Source organism: Drosophila miranda, chromosome 2 (assembly GCF_003369915.1).
Source record: "Drosophila miranda strain MSH22 chromosome 2, D.miranda_PacBio2.1, whole genome shotgun sequence".
Classification (NCBI taxonomy): Eukaryota; Metazoa; Arthropoda; class Insecta; order Diptera; family Drosophilidae; genus Drosophila; species Drosophila miranda.
The window spans coordinates 15,669,335-15,690,034 of record NC_046675.1 but is presented as its reverse complement, the minus strand read 5'-3'; the positions used below and the strand labels follow the sequence as shown (position 1 = coordinate 15,690,034).

Here is a 20,700-nt window from a genome sequence, read left to right as displayed (position 1 = left end):
ACAGATAATGCACGATTCATTGATTTGAAAAGAGGATTAGAGTGAACCGAAATTAAGTTGAGGCATGCCTCATATGGGTGTGCCCTGCCCCAAACATACTTTTACTTTCAGCTACCATTTCCTTCGGGGCAAATCGTTGACTAATCCCGTGAATAATTGAATAAAAATCCCACTGATTATAAATAGTGTTCTAAAAAAATTCTTTGATGAAAAAAAACTAAACAAAAATCCGAAAATTCCCCATGAAAATCCCCTGAAGAAGAAAAAACTATTATTTCTGGGGAATTTATTAGAACATTTCTAAGAATAAGATTTCTATGCATTCTAGAAGATGTAATTTGGATCAGTTTCGAACAACAAAATCATTATTTAATGTATTTTAAAGAAAGTATAGAAATGATAAAGTACATTATTATTTAATACTTTTTATCTACTCATTACTAAGAGCTTTAGGAATTTAATCAATCATTTCTATGCATTAGCAAACCCATTTCCAAGAAAACACATGTGAAAACTACTACAATCTTCACCCGATACGATGCGTATACGAAAAAAATAAACAATAGTTTGCCTTAAAATTAGAGGAATGATTCAGTTTCTGTATTTGTTTACACTTCCCCAAGGAATAAAATATAAACTATTTGTCGAATCATAAGATTTGTCTCAGTGTGCGATCTTCTACTGGATGTGTATAATCTTTTCTTATTTTTCTTTTCTTCGCTACTTTTCTGGCCGTTACTCTTGTCATTTTCCTGTTCTTTTGCGGGAGGGCTTCCTGAGAGAGACTCGCTCAGAAAGTGAGAGGGAAATGCCATTTGCCTATTCTATTTCCAGACTCGTTTGATGAAAAGAGTGCTAATTGAGAGAGAAGAGAGAGAGTATTATGGGAACATAGGGTATTGTAATCCATTGGAATAGAAAAGAAGCCATCACAGCCTTTACTTTTCGTTTAATTTTCATGGAAACCCCATCGATGACAACCGTCAAACCGCCCACAATTTTAATGAAGTTCATTTTCTTTGGCTCTTATTCGAATGATGGCCCGACGACAAGTTGGCTTTTATTTAAATTAATTGACCCCCAGGCAGTTGTCGTGATAGCAATTAGCGTCGTATTTTCCTTCATCTGCAGCTCGTGTTTTGCGCTCCAATTAATGGGACACTGAGTGGAGCTCGGCTTTTGGTTGATTGAGTAAGACTTTGACTTCCGCCATGTCTGATTAATGGGATGGATCATGGATCATGGGATGGATGACTGGATGACTGGATCGTTCCCAGAGGGAGGGCCTTTTCATGACTCTACGTGTACTGCCCATGTAAGCTAATTAAAAGAAAACTGTAAAATTTGCTGCTAAACATTTTAGTGTCCCTCTCGATGACGCCCCCGCAGTCGTGCTTCTGTCTTTGGTTCTTGTTTCTTCGTTCTCCGTTCAATTTCAATCATGAGTCGCCGCCGTTGCCGCCCCGCCTCTATCAATCGATTTTACAGCCCCCAGACGAACATAAAATCAACTGAAAATTGAATGAAAAATGCATCTCACAAGAACAGCAGCAGCAGCGGCAGGCCCAGCGGCATGCAACGGCAACTGCTGTTCGGCTGTTGGGTTTTCCACTCCACTGTTGCTGTTGCCTCTGCTGTTGCGGCCAATAAATTTAAGTGACATGCGTTTTTCGGCGAGTACCCGCGGGATAACTTTGCTCTCAGACATTCCAGCAAGGCAGCTACGGGCTCTGCAGGGAGACACAGAGACAGAGAGAGAGAGAGAGAGAGAGAGAGAGAGAGACCCGGGACCCCGACGATCACGCGAGACTGATATCATTAAAAGCGACATCCTCATCCTCACTTCCAGGGGTTTCCTTTTCCACCCTCTGCGGAAGTGTTTTCTCTGCTCTGCGGCGTAAAAATAACTCCGGCCAGCAGCAGCAACAGCAATTTTATTGAATTTTGTGTCTAAAATTAAATTGAATGCCCCGAAAAATTGTTCCGAGGTTCGACAATTTTCCACGTCCCTTTCGCCAGATGTGAGTGTGACTGTGTGTGTGTGTGTTGTGAAGATTTACTCCAGTCGGGGGCAACCACTTTAGTCGATCCCCCCATTCACAGGGCAATTCCCTTTCCCTTCCTTTGTTTCTCGGCGACATTTTCCGGCTTTCCACCCGCTATTTCGGCATTAGGCTCTCTTTATTTTTAACAGCTCATTTGCCCCTGGCACCTTTCGTATGTGTGTGTGTTTTCAGATCAGAGGAGAGGAGAGTTGAGTGGCGCAGAGTGGTGTGGCAGGGTGTGTGGAGTTTTGTCTTTTGTGGTTTATTCAAATATTACGGATGGACGCATAAAAAGTGAGGCAGCTGAGGCGTTGAGATTATGGCAAATGTTTGACTTGAACTTGAAAAGACTACGAAAAAAGACAGGGGAAAATACACGACGCTGGAGTGAGATGCCGAGATCCAGAGGAAGTGAAAGCAGAGAGAGATATGTGCCATATCCGGCTCAGGGGATCCTGGACCTATCCCATTCCCATGGACTGTGGACTGTGGACCATGGACCATCGACCGTAAAGACCTTAAGTAAGTCGTTTTCTTTTTTGTCTCTGGCTGTCTGTCGTCTTTTTTTTGGAGTCACTGCCTGCCACTCAGAGATCTACAAATTGCCCTCCCCCTCAGAGCCAGAGCCAGAGCCAGAGCCAGACACAGAGCCAGTCCATGAGAAGAGGCTCTTCAATTGGCCCTGCCTCGTTGGACGGTATGGAAATGGTTAGCCCTGGGCCAAAGCGACCAATTGAGTTGGCATTGAATACAATTGAAAGACACTCTGTACCGAGTACCGAGTACGGAGTACAGAGTACGAAGTACTGGCTCTGAGACCCAAAACGGGTTTTGCCATTTCGTGGAAGACACTCTCGAGCCGAGAGTTGAGTGCCTCTCCTACCCCATGAGTGCCCCCCCGTTGTGGCATATGTTGTGGCCGGTGGGTTCGGGTTCGCATCGATCAGTGCTAGTACACGGCTGGTTCAGAGATGGATGGTTTCGTTTCTTATTTACTATTCATTGGAACACCATCGTTGTAAAACGAACCGAAAGGGAGAGACATTTACATGCGAGTATTGGCTGGTCAATGGTAACTGGCTGGCAACCTTGAACTATGGCTCCGGAGATTTGTGTTTCTATGCCTGAGAAAATACAGACATATATTCTTCAAAATTATGACCCAATCAGTGTTGGTTAATGTGTGCTGCTAGGCTGCCGTCCAACGTGCCTCTGCTGTTAACACTTTTTCCCGACATTCAGGCCGTGTACTTGAGCTCTTTCATGGCTTCCATATAATGTTTATTATCCATAAACCCATGGCCAGGGGGAACCACAGCTTCCTGGATGCAAGGCCCACGCCCGTAGAGTGCCTCAAGTGTCGCTAATTGGCACTCCGGACGGGGTGGAGACCTGTCCGTCACTCATCAAATCAAAGTCAGGACAGGGCTTAGACTTGCAATTGAAACATAATTCGCATTTGCATTTGCATTTCAATTTGCATTTAAAGTTATGCCGACTGCAGCTCCTCTATAAACACTAATTAAATGCTTAGCCATCCGTCCCGAGGCACGATGTTCCACGATTGTCTGGCAGTGCACCAGGAGGAGCACTTGGCCAGGAGTCTGCCCCTTGTCTAGCCTGGGACAGGGACTGGGGCTGGGCCTCCTGGGTTCCCCGGGTTCAAGCAGCAGCGGCGTAATGCATTTTGCATTAACATTTTTTTTTTTATTTTCCAGCCAGGCGACAGCCGGGGAACAATGCCGCGCGAGGGCCTACAGGGCCTCCACACCACTCCCCATTCGCCCCCCCCCCCCCCCCCCCCCCCCCCCCCCCCCCCGTTCGCCATATGGGAGGGTGCCAGTCAGTCTCGACTGTGGACGGGGAGTGCAGAGGGGAGGTTTAAGTAGGGGCTGGATAGTCTCGCTGGATGGGTATTAAATTTACTCGGGGGCTTCTCTCTCGCAGTTTATTCTGCTCCGAAAAAGTTCAGGTTTTCTTGCCTTTGACACGTGCTAAAAGTTCGGGGAAGAAAACTTTTGCCGTGCAGCAGACGACAGAGTAGACAGCAGGAAATGCTGCAGAAACATTTGGCAACACTTTGCCTGATGAACAGGACAGAGAGAGATCCCCGCTCTCTCTCTCTCTCTCGGGGGGAGAACAGTAAGGGATGGAAGGTTGTTGAGGGGCAAACAAACAAACAAACAACAGGGAAGGCCGAAGAAAGAATTCCCCTAAAAGACAAAGCGGCCAAAAGACGGGAAATATTTCCCAGGCAGGTACACGAGACACAGGATAGGGCTGGAGGGGACACGAGGGGAACAGGAACAGGCAGGCCACGGCAGGCAAGGAAGCGGCACGAAGTCCTTTGGCTACCCCTAAGGCAGTCGCAGTCGCAATCCCCTCCCTGCCTGGGAACGGGAACGTGCATTCCTGTGAATGAAACTCAAGGCATTTGCACTTATCATTCATTTCTCATGTACGAGGCCTCTGGCTGCTTTGCTCTCTGGCACTCTGCCACTCACTCATCGCCTGCCGATTTCTATGGTTTCCTGTGCCGCAGCGCAGGACCCCTTCTTCAAGACGTTACGTTACGTTACGTTTAAGGAGCAGCAGCGGCAGCAGCAGAGAAGCCCTTCGGCGGACCGATTGAATTACATTTTGCCCCTCGGAAGGAGAGTCGCATCCTTACCGAGTCTTGCGTCAATGTCAACCCTTGAATGGAATTGAATAAATATTTGCATTACTACTGCTTACCCCCCGGCAGACACATAGATACACACACTCGTGGAAACCAGAGAAAGGGGTATCCGTATCTGTAGGTGATAATCATGGCTACTGTCTGCTGCCACATGGGCCACATGGCTAATTGGTAAGACAAAGATTGCTCTTTGCTTTGCTTTTTAGAAAGTCTCCAACTGGTTCCGTTTCTCCATCCCCATCCCCATCCGCATCTCCATTGAACTTATGAACTCCTCTGCGGCCAGGCTAGATATGATTCCGTCCCCCCGCATCAATACCATCCGCACCATCCATACCCTCCATATCCGATATCTTGCGGCTCACTCAGGTGACAATTGGCAAGCGCTAAAACGCAGCTCCAATCTAAGCGAATAAGGTTGGTCATGTCGGAGCATCTAACGGGGAAACCGCAGAGGATCTAGTTACAATTTTCCCCTCGAGCCCCCCTAGAGCCCCCTCCCCCGGGTGCGGCAATGTGCCACTTTATTTTCGTTGGAGACGCCTGCAGCTGCTGCTGTTGCTGTTGCGGTTAATTAAAGCCAGAGACAATCAAACGAAACGAAACGAAACCAAAGCGCGACAACATCGACAACAATTTGTATGTTGGAAAGTTGCACGTCCGAGGAAGAGGGGCAGAGTCGAAAGGACACCAAAGTGCTGTGCTGCAATCGGATATGAAAAAGTTGCTCAAGTTGAAGGAAACTTTTGATCTGGGTTTATAGGCTCTTGATGGTAGTTTTATCTGTTGGCTTTAATCGGCTAATGAAAGACTAGCTCTTGGGCAACGAAGCTTAAGATACCCTTTTCAGATCTATTGTTGCTATTGCGATATGGATCAAGGAATAAGTCGTATTCCGAGGAAAGTTAGGACTACACTGAGGAAGAACGATACCTAAAACTATGCCTTATAATCGTGCCTACACGAATAAATTATAACGCAACAAGAACCCAATTTATTTCGATTAAAAATACAACAAAAATGTGTCAATAATCATAATTTATACAACAAATTTAAAAACCCGAAGTCTATAAGAAAAATTAAAAAAAGTTAGATTTTGTCGACTAGTGGACTAAGAGAGCTATGTTGTACTTCCCAAATTCCTGGGGGTTCCGACCTTCATATCATAATTTATTCTACAGAAGTGCTGCTTCCTTGTCTTTTTTGGCAATCTTCCGCGCAAAACCTATACCCTGATACCCTCTAATAATCCATTTTAAGCTCCAATGCGAATCATAAAGAAAAAAACATTTTTTAATTGAGGTATTAATCTCTTTTTATTCCTAGTTTATTCTCTAAAACAGCTTAAAGATTATCATCATTTCCCAGCTCTTTAATCGCTTCTTTTAATCTTTGGTTTAAATCGTTATTTGACTGCCTGTTGAATAATGGGAACCAATTTTTAACATCGCTTCTTTTGGGTACTGAAATCCCCTCGCTTTCGGGGAGGAGGAGGAATGGCAAAGAATTTCCGAAAGTTGTTTTTCCACATCTGCAGCGAAAAGGCTTTCCCGTTTAGAATAATGTCAAGACTCCTCCGCCGATGTCCAGGCGACGATTAGTCGTGCTGCCGCATGTGGCAAGGTGTTGGCTGCTCTGCCTCTGGGGTCTCTGCCTCTGCCTCTGGCAGAGTGAAAGGCAAAAATGCTGCTGCACGGTTTCAGCCCCAAGAGCATGTTGTGTTTTTTTGTCTTTTTTTCAGGGTTCAAATTGTGTCAACTTTCCCAAAAATTTGTCCAGAATGTGGCATTTGATTTGCATGGAATTCAAAGCCAGACCCGTACTGGGGCCGTGCCGCAAATGGAGTCTATCTTTAGCCATTAAACGCAGACAAAAATGTTAAGATAATCAGCAGAGAGCAGACAGCAGACAGAAGGGGGAAGAGTTGCAGTGGCAGTGGCAGTGGCAGTGGCAGCCAGGAAGCGGCAACAACTTCAGCGAATGTCTTGGGTTCTTTGCTCTGGTGGAGAGCTTATCAAGTGCTAAGAAATCTGCAATTTTGAGGTGTCTGCTTAGGTGCGTTGACAGGCGAGAGATGCGAAAGAGTTGGAGTCCCTCCGTTTAGCGCTAATCTCTGCTTCTATCCCGACGCCTGACTGCTGCTCGAGTGTCGGGTCCTTGAGACAGCATCATCAGCACTCTCTGGACTGAAGATGCAAGACGCAGAGACAGACACACAGTCTCTGGCTGTCTCTGGCTGTCTCTGGCTGCGGCTCTGCGGCTTTGTCTTTCACCGAGCGCTATCTCAAACATAATTATTGCCTCATTATGCGACAATGATGGGGTGTTGTTAATGCCTTTGACAAACATCCCATCGAATGGGAAGGCAAACATTAAACAGCAAACAAACAGCGCACAAACCTTAATAATGAAATGGTAAATAAATTGTAAACGTTTTCGACGCTGCTGCTGCGCCCAAAAGCAAATATTGGTACGCCTCATTACATTGTATCTGTATCTCTGTCTCTCTGTCTCTCTGCCTCTCGCTATGGCTGTATCTGTAGCTGTATCTCTCTGCATTTGTGTCTGTGTTCATGTAATCTTTGGCTTTTCCACAAATATATTTTCAATTTTACGAGTATTTCTCAGTGTTTTTTCCCTTTGGCTGTCAACACTTTGACGATTTTTCCTTTTTCCCAGAGCACTCGAGAGGACAGGAAACAAACAACAAGAGCCTAGAGCCAGAAACTGATAAAAAAAACAAAACGAATATTGGAAAAGTTTTTGAAATTAACCCGAAAACATTTTAATGGCTTTTCAAATACTAAAAATCAAAAGATAAGACTAGTTTTTATTTGATGACTGCATTAGACACGGTCGTGACGATTATTAGACGTTTCGGGGGATCGTAAAAAAAGCCAAAACCCGATACCCGTTTAACACCCAAAACGAAACCGAAAACCAGTTAGTGGTTTCCACATTTCATTATCACCTGTTATCAGCCCCAGACCACACACACACACTCATGGGTTCTGTCTATCTATAGAAAGGTCACACATACGTAATCTAGAAAATATATTGCAGATTTCCAAAGCAAATACAAGACTCTTTCCCGCTCTCCTGCTTCAGAGTGTACAAATTCCCCAATGATATGTTCTTTCAATAAATAAATTCATTTTGATTTATTGTCTACCAGCATGTGTGCTTATTTGGGGAGGTAAATGAATAGTTTCCTCAATTTTCTTAGCCATAAAATGAACAGAACATATCAGAAACAGTTGCATTTCCCCTGCCACCCCAGCACTATGGGCAAAGATTCGATTTTGTGGGCACAAATTTGTTCTTTTCTATGGTTAAGAATTTTAGGTTTATTTATTTTTAATTAAATACACAATAGAGAGCTTTAGTAGTATTTTACACTTTTTACGGACTTTCCTTAATAATTTTTTATAGGTCAAAATTCAATAATTTAGCATGAATATTTCTGATTAAAAGAGGCTGAAATATTTTAAATATTCAAAGAAAATAGTAACCAAATTAATTGAATTAAATTCGCGATTTTTCTCATTTTCCAACATATTAATATAGAATCATTAAATATATGGCATGATTAGAAGTTGAAAAATAAATATTACAGGTAGACCTAAAGAAATAAAATCAAAATCAAACACCAAAGCAAAACCTATTAAAAAAATTAAAATTTTATTAAAAATAATATATTGTTGGAAAGCTTGAAGTCTCCATCTATAAAACTGGAATAAATGTTCAAAGAAATCTAATTTTTTCCCATAGTGCGGTGTCGCACCCTTATGGGTTGTTCATTTCAATTAATTATTTGTTGCATTGCCTTTTCATTGGATATTATGACGTTTTTATGTCCCCACACGGAGGGGGAGGAGGAGGAGGAGGAGGAGTCGTACGACTTATTGAAACATAAATTAGGCAACACATGTCCATAAAACATTTCGTAGTCACTTGTCATATCAGCGAAATGTTCCAGATTTACAATTTACGACTTCTACAATGCGACTCAGTCTCTCCCTCTCTCTCTCTCTCTTGACACTCTCTCAGTCACACGGACAGGATGCGGATTGAAATGTGAGAGTGCGTCTGGACCACTCGCCTGATAAGGATGCTCTAGACACCAGACTTTATACTCCCGACTGTGTGGCCCTTAATGGCTTTTCGGCCCATGCCAAATCAATTTTCCAGAGCATAAATCAGCCGAGATTAAGAAACCCCAGTGGAGAGTGGAAAGCGGAGCGAAGAGACCACAATGAAAAGCGGCAGATAAAATTAACCATCTATTAAGGGGAATCAATAAAAGAAACATTAGCAGACTGGACCATAAATTGTGGGGATGGAAACCCGAAATAGAAAATGAAAATTAATACGAAACGATAATTGAGAGAAACGATAAGGAACAGACTTTGGAGCCAATAAATGTCCAAGGCATCGGAAGATATTGTATATAGAGGTTAAAGAAAATCTCCGTAGAGATCAATTGGTCGAGATTTTCTCATATTAAAGGGTTTTAACATAAAATCAAGCAACGTTAAGCTCATTCCGGCCAGTAATAGGCCATAAATTATTCAGAAAATCTTGAAATATATATCCCAAGGCAATAAAAATCATCGTAAAGATCAATGGGCAGTAATACAAATATTAAAACTAACTTTTTCCTCAGTAGCTCACACTGCCAGGGTTCATCCTACAGTTTTTATATTAAATGAACCATCTTTAAGCACATTTCAGCCCGTAATAGACCATAAGCTATTTAGAAAATCCCAAAATATATTCCCCAAGTCAATAAATGTTATCCTATAGATCAGTTATGTGTATTTTGTTGATGGAAACTAAGTTTTTCCATTCATATAGTCAATATTTCTCTGGTAGAACCCATTGAAAGGCACCTTCAGACAGTTCTGCCATGAAACAAGACAACTTTAGGCGTATTCCATCCCGTAATAGACCACAGACTATACAGAAAATCCCAAAAATATCTTCCAGGGGTCACTGTAAACCACTATTTGGGTCAATTGCCGGCAATTATATGCTTAAAAACTAAGTCTGACCATTCGTTAAGTGTCGAAATTGCCCAAGTAATTCCCTCAACGAGCAATCATAAGAAAAAGTCTCAAATTTCTTGTCTTGTTCACACGTTGCTCGGTGGAAATCCACCGAAATCCATCATTTACCATTGTGCGGACAGACGGACGGGAGGGACCATCAAAGCCAAAGACAGCACACAACATACATTTTCCCAGGGCGTTAGATAACTCAAGAAACTAATTTCCAACATGTTTTTTCCACTCCTCTCGCTCTTTCATTTTCTTCACAATTTTTGCCGCCACATAAAAGCAAATCATGCTGCTCCAAGACGCGAGAGGCGAGAGGAAAGAGAGATGGAGCGAAAAGCCTTTGGGGCGCCCCTTTTTTGAAAATTTCGACTGTAAATCAATGCCAACGAATCTCGCAGATACTCGGCTGCTGCTGCTGCTGCTGCTCCACAAAAGTCCCCATAATAATTAAGAACAAATTCATTTACACTTTCAAACGCCGCCTCCAGATCTTTCCCCTTCTTTTCGGGTTTTTTTTGACAATGTTTTGAGCGTTGGGGAGTTTATTTATTTATTTGTTGTGAATGTGAAATGCATTTTGTGTAAAAAACAAAGCGACAAACAAGCAGAGCAGGCGGAGCCCAGATTGCTCTTCTGTGAGGCGCAACGACAGCTGCCTGGACCCGGGGAGGGGGGAGTATTTCAGATGCGCGGCAAGTTTATTGAACTCCCCATCTGGATCTCTCCCTGTCGGACTTTGCCCTCTCTCTGGCAATTGCAAAACAATGCAGAAGTTGTCCTCCCCTCAAGCCACACCACATATCGCATATCGTAGGAATTGGGTCAGTGTGCTCATTAAAGCCGAAGCCGTGAACTTTTTGCTGATCTTTGGCGCTCTGCCTAGCCCCTCCCCGGCCGAACGTTTTATGATTTCATTAATGCAACGCACGCACAATGTGTGTGCCCCGCCCCGCCCCGACTCGCCTTTGAAGTACCCATTTTCTCTTTCTGTCTAGCCCCTAAATGGAGGCTAAACTGCCTCATTAAAATGGCATTGTCCACGGTTCGAATTGGAATTCAAACGCCAGGTTGCATTTCCGGTTGTGTGACAGTTGCCACAAAGGCTGCTGCAAGCGCCACTCGTCACCCGTCACTCGCCGGATGTTCGAAAAGAAATCGGGGGGAAACGCCATCAAACAATATTCAATGTTCGATGCCTAACAACAGAATTAGGGCCCAAAAGCACTTGAGCCCTCGAGCCATCAAGCCATCCAGCGAGGGTTGTACAACGTTGATTATTGTGTTTTGTTGCATTGTTAAACAATTATGCGGCATTTCCTCCCGATGCGAATCCATTTGATGACACTTTAAGTACCGGTTGCAGCCATCCACCACCCAAAAGGCCGCATAGCCACACAGCTGCTCCCGTGACCCAGTGCTCGTCGAGTAAAACAGGGAAAGGAGAGCAATTGCAATGCTTTTCGATTTGTTTCCGCATTCGCATTCGCGTCCGCATCCGCGTCACGGCTCATTGACTACTGGAGAAAAATTAAACAAAAGGGGAATCAGAGTTTGACCCAATTGATGGATGGCATGCCCAAGGGGTTCCGGTTCGGGTTCCCGTTTCGGGGTTGCGGGATTTCGGGTTGGAGGTAAACAAACAGAGCAACAGCTTCAAATTCGGTGCAGACATTCGTAGAGGATCTTTTGTGATGTTCTGTGATGTTCAGCATTGAGTTTTTACCTAAAAGATTCAACAAAATGACTGAATGTTGATCCAGCAGGGAAGAGAGAAGGGAAGAGCTCAAAAATGTCAAAACAAAATACATGCCGTGTGCATAACGCGGAGTATAACTTGAAGTCCAGCCTAGGAAGCACCACGGAGTGATTAATCTGTGACTTCTTTTAGGGAATGCTTAGACGACGTGCTTGCTCCCAAATACTCCGAAAATGTACTAGTAATACATGTCCTGTGCATGACAAGGATTACATCATGATGTTCAGGCTAAAGTTTTTACATCTATATTCTTTAAAATGGGAAAATATAGTGGAATGCGAGGGCTATAATTGAATGGAACAAAAGATTATCTATCCCTTCCTTTAGGGTATATAACATTCGAATATCTCCTTAAAAAGTATCCTTTCTCATTGTATATACAACTTGTACAGCTCCAAAAATAAAAAAGAAACAGCAAAAGTATTTTACATAAACAATCTTTCACATTCCGATTGCTCGCTTGAGGTCCCCGTCCCCTCAGAGACTATCTCTCAGCGCCATATCCGTCGCCGGTTTGGATTATAACATAATTTACGTCTCTTCCGCTTGGGCGGCATTGTAATCATGGCTCCCCCTCCGCCCACCGACTCCGGCTACGGCTACGATTCCCTATTCTGCGCAGAGTCTGGGCTTGGCTAAGCGTCACAAAAATGCGGCTAACCGACTGCTATCTGGCTCTGGCTGTGGCTCTGACTCTCTGACTCTCTCTCTGTCGAACTCTATCCGGCCCCCGCCTCGGTTGCCTGCCCCTTTTCGATTTGCCCTAATGTCAGGGCATTGTAATTGCATTTCGTGCTGAACTTCTGGTCCTACACCGCAGACGAGACTCAAGGCAGAGGCAGAGACAGCGACAGAGGCAGAGATCTGTGGCATCCCAAAAAAAAAACACGATTTCAACTCTGGAGCTGTAGCTGGAGCTTTTTTCTGTGGCTTTCAACTGCGTGATGGGATTGTATCTGTGTATCTGTGTATCTGTGGGCCGCACAATGTAGCCAATATCTGAGAGTCGGCATCTTTGGTGGCCCGACGCCATCATCGTTGTGGAGTCAGAGACAGAGCGACAGAGCGGCAGAGCGGCAGAGAGCGAGAAACCAGAGCCAGATCTCGTTTGGTTTGCCATTTGTCTATAGATTCCAATCTGGCAGAGCTTTCGGGTTTTTAATCGCTTTGGGATTGGGTTCTCTCGAACTTTTGTGGAACCTTTACCTTGGAATTAGCCGTTTGTGGCAGAAACCGCAACATATGCCCTTCATTACACAAAAACTGTATCAAAAGAGATCTCATCTCTCGATTCTCTCCCGCTTTGGGCACATCTGTCAGGCCTACTGCCACGTGTGGTACGTGGTACGTGGTACTTGGGCAAGTATCTATGTTTTTCGTAGCTCAGCTCGGCCTGTTTTTATATCCGTATCTCTATCTGGTTTTCGGCTTAAGCGTATTAAAGCGACTCTAAAAACACATTCAGTTCCTACCCCTAATGGACGGACCGTACCGCACCGCACGCCCCTAAGCCCTAAGTGAGCCTCCAGCTGCTGCTCCTGCGACTGCTGCGACTGCTGGATTCTGTTTCCTATTCCATCTCAAGTGGCCGACTGGATTTTCGGGGCATAGACAATCTAATTACCGCTTTCAGTGTGCGTTTAGCGTAAATGATAGCCCACAGGGCCAGGGGCATGCCTCACAAAGGCACACATGTGCGTAATAAACATACGGGAGGGGGCATGCCACGGCTGAGCGGGTTCCACCAGCTTCCGTGCCCACACCCACAGCCCACAGCCCACAGCCCGCGGCTACGCGTTCACCTGCCGTCTGCCGTTCCACAGGCAACTCTTTCTTCCACTTTTTATTCGGCTGCCCTTTTTTTTGGGGAAGGCTTACCATTAAGTCGCACTGCGTGGCCTCCCACTCCTGTCTCCCGATCCAGCATGGGGGCAGCCATGACTTGGCAGAGCCAGAGAAACAGGGAGAGAGAGAGAGAGCTACCCACGCACTCTGCCACCACCCATATGGCGGGCTCCATGCCCCGCTTAAGCTGATCAAAATGCAACATCTATGGACTCTTACTGGTTGGGATGGTATGGCCTGACTGGATGACTGAATGACTGACTGGTTGACGGCATGACGCGGCTTAATTGGCCATTACGAGGCGAAGGCGACGGCGGCTGCATAAGAGGCTCTTGTCTTGCGCAAGTTTCAGGCTTCCAACCGCCAGAAACAGAAACGGAGCCATGGGGAGAGTGAGAAAGAGAGAGATTCTCTCTGGTTGTCTTTCAGGTTTTTCTCGGATAATGGAAAATGATATTGTACCGTTGCAGCGCAGTGCTTTGTCTATATGCAAATCAAGTGAAAGCAGGCAGAGCCCTCCGAGGCTTTAGAAGCAACAAGTTGTCCAAAAACTCAAATATTCTATCCCAGAAATGGGTCAAAGTGCGGGCTAATCTGCAGAGGGATATGTGTTCCCCTTTTTTATTAATTTTCCTGCAAACTAAATTAGGAAAAACCCTAAATCTTGACCTGAAATCCAGAGATTATTCCTACGGCAAAGGATTTAGTTTGTGCCGTGCCCCATGTGCCGCATGTGCTACAGTTGTTCAACACGAAGAGATAAACATCCAAAAATGATGTCACTCAAGCTGCCTCTGCCTCTGTCTCCTCCACCCCTCCCAAAAAAAACATGCTCCACAGAATCATGTAAAAAAACTAAGAAAGAGGCAAAAGCCCAGGGAAGAAAGAACAAAAAGAGTATCTGAAAAGAGCACACAGCCGGCAGGGAGGGAGGGGAGGGGCAATCAGAGCAACGTGTTTTGTATCTAATGAATTGCGAGGCGGGAACTTTTGCTGCTGCTGCTGCTGCCGCTTCTGTTGCATCGTTTAGTCAGGGTAAATGCCGCAACTTCAGTTATAATTACGACAAACAATGAATAAAAGATACGAGCACTACTTGTGAAGAGATCACGCGATTGTTGGGTGCGTTTCGTCGTCTGTTAGGGATAGAAGACAGAAGAATACGATGGATTGAAGCCAGGTGGTGCCGATTGGGGTAGGGGAACACAAGCAAGGGGTGAAGGGTTTATGTATTGAGGAGAGGTGGCAACATATGTAACAGGAGTCACCCCCTAAGGGATGGGAATGTGTTAATGGATGAAAGTACATAATACCGATACAAAAGTACCTCCTTCCTTGTTCTCTCACTTCCCCGAGATTTATTCTTCGATTCACAAGCGAAAAAGTGCAACAACAAAATTTATGTCGTGTGCATGACAACAAAATAAATAAATCCTCAACTGGAGAGTCGCTATTGGTGTTTTCAACGGCTTCCGAATTGAAAAAGCGTGCCCATCGCTGATCCCTAAGATCGCTTTAAGTTCCCCCCATTTATTGTATTCGTTCGAAGCCCCCTACTAGTGCCAGGTATTGCCACACTCATGGCACAAACACACCTTGGAGTCCCTATCAGAAGACGGGGCGGTGTAAACATGTGATACGAGTACGTACTCGCTTGATAAGATATCTAAAAACGAAAGCCTAGACCATTATATCATAAATAGTAGACCATCAAATCTAGTTTCTGAACGGCATTGGCAAGGTTGCGCCTACCGTCTATCGCCTATCGCCAGAGGCAGCTGCTGCTGCTGCTCCCTGTCTTCGAATCAATTCGGGGATTAATTCCCATGCAATTACGGCCTGTGCCACACCCCAGGATCAGGGTAGAGCGTACAGGGTACAGAGGCCTTTGTGATTAATTTGCATGTGACATGAGCTACGAGATATGATCAGAGCGCATCAGCTGTGCCTCTCGGTGCCTCCCAGGGCCTCCCCTCGTGACACCAGCGGGGGGACCATATTTTGGTAAGGGAAAACTTGTTTTTATGCCACAAACAAAGCAATTTTCGCACTGACGCGTCCTCCATCCAGGTGAGACCCTCCTCGACAGAGGTAAATTATGAATGCAGCGCGCTAGGGGTTGAACGGGTTGCATGCAACATAGAGCGGCGTACATTTTGGCAGCACCATTTACAGTGTCTGTCTCTCTGCGGTTTACAATGGCCGGAACGAATACTTTACCTGGGAGACGAGGCAGGAGCGGAGCCGGCAAAGGAACAGGACTAGGGATAAGGGACAGGGACAGGGTCAGGAGCGAGCGAGGCGAGGCGAGGCGAGGCGAGTCTCTTGGCTCATCTGTCGCCCGGCATTGCGTGATGTTTGCCTGATGAATGAGAGTGAAAAATGAAACACAAGTTGCCGGTGCTGCTGTTGCAATCAGTCGTCCGGAAATCAGCACAGACAGGCAGTAAAAGAGACAGAGAGAAGGGGAGGAAGGAAGGTACATAGGAAGAGGACTTCCAGGTGAGACAGACAGACAGTCAGACGAAGGGACATTAAGACTGCATTATGAAACGCCGCAGTGGGGCGACAAAGTGTTTCCATTTGGGTTTTCTCCTCTGCCGTGCCTCATGTGTGCCATGCGTTTATGTAATGCCTCTTCCTCTTGGACCCTTGAAGCCTTAAAGCTTCCCCAAAACGAAACGAGGGAAAAGCACTTGAAGTTCTCTCTGGGCAGCAGAGAATTCCCAGAAACAAGTTCGAACCCGAGACGGAGATCTCGAGGCAGGAGAGGCTGAAAATTCTGTGAGAAATTCCAATGGTAATGCAAGGTAATGGTCGCTGGTCGCTGTTTGCTGGTCTCTGGCTTCCCAGGCTGTTTCCTCGCTGATGATGCTGCTGCTGCCGCTGCTGCTGCGGCTGCTCCGCCCTGCCCCTGGGTTCGCGTAGCTTGCTTGATTAGTGACGCTGTTTACCTGCGGCATGATGCTGTGTGCTGTACGTGTGGTACAGGTTTGTGGAACGAATCTATAAACTGAAATCGCATGCTGCCCCGGCCAGACAGATACGAGGCTGTGTCTGTGTCTGTGTTTTATTGTAGTTTTACCAATGGAAATTCCAACGCACAATTTTCGCAGTGCTTTCCCTAAACGCCCACGTGTTGTGCTCTATCTTTGGAACCGTCTGCAATTTCCTCCTCCCGGCCTGGTGTCCTGTGTCTCCTGCTGCTCCTAGCTTTTGGGTTATTTACAAAACACGTTTCTTTAGTATTTAATTGAAATGCCATTAAATTTCCACTGATACGAGAAAGGTGGCCCTGGGGCAGCACATTCTCTTTCTCGCTGCCGCATTCTCATGCAAATAGAAGCGTAGAAACAGATTAGAAAGTCCAGCGGGATGCCACAAGTGGCTGCTTGGTTGCGTGGCCTCTTGGAGAGGCTCTTAAATGGTTAATGCGGGTGCAGCGTCTCCAAAAGGTGTTTACGACAGGCTCTTAGGCAGTTCCTAGAGAACCCCTCAATGGCCTGGAAGTGCCATTAATCAAGGCAGCACGAATCGGATCCCATGCGACACTATCAAACGGTTAGCCCCCCCTTTCCAGTGAGGCAGGGGCAGCTTGAAAGGTAAACAGACAAAAGCCAAAGATGGACAGACAGACAGCCAGACAGATAGACAGCCAGACAGACACATCAATTTTAAAGTTCTCTCATTCTTTATTCTTCGGTTTACGAAATTGAAAAGCGCAGCGCATGAAATCCGAACGAAACAGCAGCGCGATCGAATCGTTCTGTCTTCGATCTCCCAACCTATCGATGGGGCTGCCTCTCTGTGAATGGTGGAGTGGTGGAGTGGGGCGGGGTGGGGAGTGGAGTGGAGTGGAGTCGGGGGACGCATAGCTTAAAGTTCAATGACTGAAAAGGTGCGTTGTTCTGGCTGCGGTTGTCGTTCTTCTTGTTGCTGCTTCTCCTGCTGCTGCGGTTGCCTAGAAATTCATCAAAGCCCCGGCGATGCGGGCCACTTTTACTTGGACTCCATTTATATTGGCCATTTGGTTTTGGTTCTCTGCGCCCGGCTAGCGAAAACGTGCAAAAATGCGGCCTGAGCTGCAGCCCGACCACGATCGGCAATCAATCTGCAGATTCCAGTCGCGAGGAGCGGCACGCAACAAGCAATCTTCTCCTCTCCCTCGCCTTCTGCTCCGTTGCCGTTGAACTTGTGGCCTTAAGTGGCTGCTGCTGCTGCTGCTGCAAGTGTAGCACCAAGTTGGGTAAACACCAGCCTCAGTAGAGGAAAACAAGCTGCCTCAAAAGTACGTATTATCTAAAAGGCAGAGATACACAGAGAGCTACAGAGTAAATATTGTATAAGCAAGAGCCCGGTTTAGGTTTGGCTGTGCAACGAGTTGAAAATAACTGCGGATGTGGCAAGTAGTTTTCATAAGAACTTTTAAGCAGAGGCTAAGACTGAGAGCAGCTCCATCAACAGCTCATTGGTATACGAATTTAATCCCAAAATGCTAGTGCCGAATGGTTCTCTGTTCGTGGATATTCGAAAGAAATGTAGCCGTTCGCTTATGGGCAACTTATACAATAAATTATACGAATAATTTCCTATTGGAAGAGGTAAGAAGTTTTCCTAGCATTTCCTTAAGCCCTTCCTCCGCTTAAACTCTCAGATTCCAAGCCTGGACAAGGACCGGTATCCGTTCTCCTCCTCGTTGTTTACGCCCAGACGATGACAGACGCGTCTATTTATCTGCATCTCTGTATCTGGCGGGTCTTTTGCTTGGTTGGTTTACAATTTGGTTTTGCGCTTCAAGTGAGAGAAAAATGTTGGGAAAATAAACAAAACAACAACAAAAAGCCAGCAAGAATTCCAGTCAGAGGATGAGCGCACCGCCGTACATCGTACCGATCCCATCTGAACCGAACCGAACCGAACCGAGATGAACTGAAGTGGATTGGCCCCAAAACCAAAAACAACAAAAAAGAAGGGGGGGCCCCTGGGCAAACTTTGGGCTGCAACAATCAAATGCTCATCAGCGCACTTGAAAAATAATGCGTTTAAGACAAAAAGAGAGACCCAGAGATACAAACACAGGCAAAGGCGCAGACACAGATAGAGTCAGGCAGTATCTAGATACAGATACGGATACGGACCGGCAGACAGAAAACGCACTCTGTATCTGTATCTGTTTCTTTTCTGGTATGCATGTATGTATCTTTCTTTTTTTGGCCGGGCATTTTCATTGCTGGTTTTATTTTTCGTTGGCTTGTTTGTTTAGTTTTGTGGCAGCACACACACACACACGTGCAGACACACACGCAATGGCAGCTAAATGTTGCAGGTTGGAACAGGTTTTCGTGGCTGTTGTGTGTTCGGTGTTCGGTTTTCGGTGTTCGGATGCGGGCCATATCTCTTTTGGTCTTTCGGTCTCTCCCTCTCTCTATCTTTTGTACGGCGCGCGTTATTTATGCCCCACTGTGGCTGTAATTACAAATTTTTGTTTCCTGCAAAGCCTTTGAGCATGTGTGAGTGTTTGTATCTTTCGGATGATGATGCCCACGCTCACATGTGGCAGACACAAACGCGTACTACTGTTTCGAAATATCTGTATTCTAAGTACAACAGGAGAGGCGGCGGCCCTTTTCAAAGTGCTGTGCCAAAAGCGCCTGCTGCGCCTAAGCATTCGCTGTTGCTTGATCAGTCCAGTCACGTAGCATATAGTAGCAGATAGCTGCCACTGCAACATGTTGCCGGGGCAATATGGCAGATCGATTGATGGCTAGTTAGGTAGAGAGGCAGCCAACGGGAACAGCCAGCGCTTTCTGCGGAAAGAATTGCAGGAGCCAGCGACCGACCGGCTGTGTCTCACGCATGGCTGCTCTCCTGCCACAGGCACAGCCACAGCCACAGCCACAACCACTGCCAGCCCCCTTTTTCGGAGCGGCAGTTGCATGGTGGAGTGGTAGTTAACATTTGCCACAAATGGCGCGATGTAATGGCATTTCTAATATGGGCACATTAATGACTAGAGCACACAGGTGGGATGGTGAGGAGAGGGGATGGAAGTGCCATTGCCGTTTGCAAAATTAACAACCTCCGATGTAGCCAGCCCCTCTTTGTGTTCTTGTACTTTATCGAGCTTCAATACCTGAGCAATTAGTACGACATTTTGTGGCACACAGTCAGAGTCAGAGCCAAAGGCAGAGTCAGAGCCAAAGGCAGCTGTCCCTGTGTCTTGAGCAGCTGACAAGCACCCAGAGGGCTATGGAGAGGGGCGGGGGAAGAGTAAGCAAAGTGAGCTCTTGCAAAATGACAGCTGACAATGGATGGGCCAACGGCACACCACGCCACTCCTCATGCAACAACAACAACAACAAAATACAAAAGGAATATTGCTGCAGTCAGCGTCGGGCCAGTCGGGCGTCGAGATTTTCATGAAATTATTGAAAATTTTCAAGCGAAAAAATACATTTTTTGGTTTTGCCAGCGAAAAACGATAAAGTGCTGTGCCCACACAAAAATGGAGAACAGAAATTGGGTTCACAGCACAGTTTGACAGCCACTGCATAACCTGTTGCTGTTGTGCCACACAAATCACTATGATGGGGGGGGGCGGTCGCACAGAGAGTGGGGTAAGCACCTGCCCCATAAACGGCCATTCGTGTTGGCCACAATTTAACACAAGGTCGCGAAAACAATAAGCCAAACGACTCGAGACTCCGCTTATCTCTGCTCTGCTCGGCTCCGCTGTAATTGTAGAAGTCGGAGCTGGTCGAAGGAACTAATTGTGTGAGCAGAGACCATGGAGGGAGACCAGAGCCGAGCAGAGCCCCATCTCTATCCGCACCCGCACCCACAAATGGGGGAACAAAGCGGAGGAGGCGACAAAATAAACAAGGTGTTAATTTCCACGGTTTATCTGTACTCCCTAGAGGCCTCTTTGAGGTGTACCCTTTGGGTGGAAGGGTATTCCGAATAGGAGTTTAAGCTAGACTTTATTTTCCTCAGAGTATGAAATAGCCATATGTACTCTTACAGAATAAAAACACATATTAAATATTTAATTAAGAATCACACTTTATATATGCATACATATGGGTACATACTCCTCTATTGGGGGTATTATGTAGGGTAATTAAAGCTTCGCCTTTGTCTCATCTTTCCTTTTCGTTCTCTCTTCTCTTCTCACGTCTTCTTTGTGCCTGTGTGCAAATTGAATTCCCGATTCCCGCGACTGTGTTTTTGCGAAAGCAGATAAGATTTCAGCACGTTTCATGCCGCCACCGCCTGGCCACCACCCACACACACAGAAGCCGCAGCACCGTCGCG

The 20,700-nt window shown here is 45.9% G+C and overlaps 1 protein-coding gene across 3 annotated transcripts in view; it reads right to left on the bottom strand.

The window, feature by feature from the left end:
* Positions 1 to 20,700, bottom strand: part of LOC108155567 — a 42,794-nt gene that overhangs the window by 20,514 nt on the left and 1,580 nt on the right. The window lies entirely within an intron of this gene.